This window comes from Pristiophorus japonicus, chromosome 6 (genome assembly GCF_044704955.1).
Source record: "Pristiophorus japonicus isolate sPriJap1 chromosome 6, sPriJap1.hap1, whole genome shotgun sequence".
Classification (NCBI taxonomy): Eukaryota; Metazoa; Chordata; class Chondrichthyes; family Pristiophoridae; genus Pristiophorus; species Pristiophorus japonicus.
In genome coordinates, this window is record NC_091982.1 from 94,315,638 (window position 1) to 94,320,327 (window position 4,690).

Here is a 4,690-nt window from a genome sequence, read left to right on the forward strand (position 1 = left end):
AACCTCCAAACCCATTTCTGGAGGTATGAGAAGAAAAAGCTTGAAAAGTAAAATGATAGTTATCCCGAGAGTGCCTGATCTGGGGTAGCATTTTGTTCTGTGTTATTAAACTCAGCAATAAACCATGGAGCCAAAATTCAGCCTCCCAAAAAGACCGCTTACCACCGGAGGATGATGGCCAAGCGGCGGAGTCAAGTGGCCACCGAGTCCGATGGCCGCCGCCAGCGAAATTCACCTCGGGGGTTTTTTCCGGGCGGTCCCCACTTCCGCCCCGCTACTGCCGAACCCTACTAAGTGCGTCATCAAAGGGCGCACCACCGATCTCCCGCACCTCCATCCATATTCAGCACAAAAAGCTTTGGGTCACCGAGCAGTGCCCCCGACAGCTTTTTCTGTCAGTGCACCTTGTTTGCAGTGTGTGGAACATGCCTGTGCAGTGGTCATTCAAGGGGAGGGCGCAATGCCGGGGCCGCCATTTTATTTTTTTTGCCGGCCGACTTCCAGATCGGCTGGACAATTATGTCCTTGGGTTCGGCCGGGCCAACAAGCAGCCTGGCATCCCCTCTTGGGTGCCAGGCCGCTGGCTCAGCCAAAAGCCCTCCCTGGTGGCCAAGTGGACCTAATTAAAATAATCGCAGTGCTCGCAGCAACTCTCCCCTTTAAGTGAAGGGGAGACATGGTGACGTACACACGTCATGACATCATCAGCGCTACGCTAATGACTGACAGTGGTGGAGACTCCATCCTGCCTCCACTTCCGCCCCTCTAATGATCGATCTTCTACTTACCGCCCCAGGGGGAGAGAGAGCGAGAGATGCTGGCCTCGATATCAACGGAGGGGCAGAGGGGCGGGTGAAGCAAAGCGACCGAACGCGGCATTGGTGGTCGGGGGGCGGGGGAGAGAGATGCTGCTCTTTAAATCAATGGGGGTGGGAGGTGGGGGGCGGCACTTAATTTGAGGAATCAACACAGGCAGGATACTGCTGCTTGTATTCAGCAGTTAATTCAGTTCACAGCTTTCCTTCTGGCATGAAAACAAAACCAGCTGCGAATACCTTTAAGACTGGCCGAGTGCCAAGTTTCGGTGCTACTGATCATGTGCGCACATCGGACCTGACACCAATGTGCATGCAGAGAGCTGCCGGCAGAGTTTCTGGCGCAGGGTCTTAGCTTTGCCCCCCCCACCAATCGACTGGCCAGGTGTGTCAAGCCACGGGACACGAAGCAGAGCGGCCAGGATGGGGGCACATTTTTTCAGCGCCGTTTTCAGCGCACAAAGTCGCTGCATCTCGGGTGAGTGTGCCGAAAAAAGGGGTTGGGGGAAATTGAGCCCCATGAAACTATCAGATTGTCGTAAAAACCCATCTGGTTCACTAATGTCCTTTAGGGAAGGAAATTGGTCATCCTTACCTGGTTTGGCCTGGTGACTCCAAACCCACAGCAATGTGGTTGACTCTTAACTGTCCTCTGAAATGGCCAAGCAAGCCATTCAGTTGTATCACCACCACCATCTCAAGGTCAATTAGGGATGGGCAATAAATGCTGGCCTTGCCAACGACACCCACATCCCAGGAACAAATAAAAGTACACAGTAAAACCACCTTATCATATGAAGTCCAGTGGTCTGAAGTTAGTTTGTTCTTTGTTTTTTTGTGCTTGAGAGGATGTTTGTAATGGGAGACAAATGCCTCCTTGCTGAAATATTGCTTCCTTTAGCATAACTTTTCTGACACATCCTTGAGGAAGTAGCTTAGTCTGTAGGTTCAAGCGGAAGCATAGATGGTTGGTCTTCTTCTCCTTTGTTGTAGCCTTATGCTATCTGCCTCTGTCATTTTTTCTTCCTCCTCTCCTGTTCTGGGAATGCCCATAGTGAACCCCATGGTAAGAGCTCTATGACAAAAGGCTGGGAAACATTTCCCTGCCTGAAACTGCTGAAACTGCCTGAAACTTGCAGAATCTCTGGTTAATTGCACAGCTGAGAAAAGATTTTTGCAACTGTTCCAGTCAAAACTCAGGTTTCAGACAAAGCTTGTGGACATTAAGACCATGTGCACTCAACCACTATCTGGTTTGCAAACAAACCCCTCTTTTCTAAAAGATAAACTAAAGTAAACTGCGATTTTAGGTAAACGACGACATTTCTGGGGCAGCAAATTTGGCCCTCATTGTCCTGCCATTAACAAACTTACGCCGCTTTTGGTGGGGGTGGGGGGTGGGGGGGAGGTGCGGGGGCGGACCCATCTGCTGTGGTAACTAACTCTACCACAACTCAACAATTATTTTAGAATGGGGGTAAATCTGGTATATCTGACATAGGCCTTAAGCTCCAGAACTACACTATATTTGTATCCAATTTTAAAAAATAGAATATTGGGCTCATAGAGTTTAGTCAGAGGTGGCCATGTGCCATATGTGGCTCCAACCCTGGACCGTTGCTATTCAGCCCAGCTAACTATTAGCTTTTATATTTCTTATTCTTATTTACTAGTTTGTCTCATTTGAAGTACGTTGTCAGTGCATTTCCTCATTGGAGGATCAGAAGAACAAGATCTGTTACTATTGACAAATTGAGATATCTGAAAATTATTAGGAACATGTGTGGTCCACAAACCTCCATGACTATGGCTCCACAGCTACCTGGCTATGGATGAGAAAGCTTGAACCCCCCGCTGGACTGTGGGATTTGCTCAAGGCATCAACTACTTAGTAAACAACTCTGGCACAACTGTCACAAGTATCTACAGAGATGTATTAAGTGGTTTAGAAACATAAGTGGAGAGCAAACACTCAAAGAAAATACCATTTTTTGAAGATAGATTAAAGTCTGGAAGATTGCCATTGAATAAAGTACGTTGTAGGAATGTTCTTTTGAAGTTAATTTATTTGAACAATTCTTTTGAATAATATTTATTGCCTCTGAATTCATTCATAACTATGGTAGGCATAAGCCTTTACTATGTAGAAGTTCAAACAAAATCGTGATCAGTCATTTAACTAAATTAATGTTGAAGAACCTTTATGACCCACTGCTGAAGAAAGATATCTTTTACAAAGAAAATAGTCAAGGCATTCAATGCACTGATGGCAGTAGCTCAGCAGTATAACAACATTGGACATGTAAATACAGGAAGAGTTCTAATAGTTGAACCCAGGCAGTGAGGCACAATCACTCAAATAAATACATATAATTGCACTTTCTTTTTAATAGTATTTCAAAGTGTTTCTGTTGCACCCCATGTTACAGTAAAGATTATGTTAACCAACCTCAAAACATGGTACATTTAGCAGCAAAATTTATTCTAACATATTTTTAAATGAGATTTCCTTGTTTATTTTTAATCTTTTTTGAATTTAGAATATGATCCAGAACATCCTGAGATATTAAAACAAAAATGTAGCCTGCATTTGAATTCTATTAAATATTGTGACATTTTTCAAAGGCACAGTTACAATGATGCGCAAAGCTAAATTAATTTTCAACAACATAGATTTCAAAACTTCACAAAAACAATTGTTGTTGTGCAATAAATGGGCACTATTAAGGAAGACACTTCCCACTTCCCTCACGACAGTGTAGTCACTGTCGTAATGTAGTCAATTTGCGCACAGCATGGTTTTACAGACAGTAATGTGATTATGAAAGCAAAATATTGCGGATGCTGGAAATCTGAAATAAAAACAGAACATGCAGAGAGAGAAATAAAGTTAATGTTTCAGGTCGATGACCTTTCATCAGCAATGTGATAATGATCATCTATTTTTTAATGATGTTGGTTAAGGCTTAAATATTGGCAAGGACACCGGGGGAGAACTCCCCTGCTCTTCTTCGAAATAATGCCATGGGATCTTTTAAGTCCAACCGAGAGGGTAGATGAGGTTTAACATCTCATCCAAAAGATGGCACCTCCGACAGTTCAGCGCTCGCTCAGTACACACTCGACCTTCCATCTCATAGACAAAAGTTTTATCACTGAACCACAGCTAACCACATCAGGATTCATCAATATTGTTTCAATGGCCATTAGGCATTTGAGGTACTTTGGAAATGCTGACATATTTTGTGTAAGTAATGTCCAAACATATGATGTCCTTTAATAGTGAGCACCTTGGTGTTAGTACTCAGGAATGTGTTTTATAATTCTGTTAGTTTTATGAGTGAGGTAATGATTATTTGGAGAATATTGTTTTCTACCTGGTCTCCATTGTGGACACCATATTTGTTCCCAGAGGTCAAATGGCTCAATTCAAGCAATTAAAGTCATCAATTTCTCATTTTTATTCAATATTATTCAAAGAATTGTTCAAATAAATTAACTTATTGATATAGATGTTGATTTTTTTCAAAAGAACATTCTCATTTTTATTTAGTTGACCCTTTTTGATGTGAGATCATGGGAAATGATTTAACGAAGATCGTCAAGCAGAAGCTTTGAAGAAACCAGTGTAAATCTGTCAAAAGTCTTCTACTATCAACAACACGAGAGATCTTTCAGCTGGCTTCATGAATTATTTTCTATGTAAATACATTGATATTCTAGGATTTTGTGTGACCCAGACTGATTTCTTCATATTTCTCTTGACAATAGTTGTAATTAATATATACAATATTGCATTAGTAAGAGAATCAGTATTAATACATATGCAAAAGGACTGGTTTGACTTACTGAAAATTCAACACTAATTTTGACTT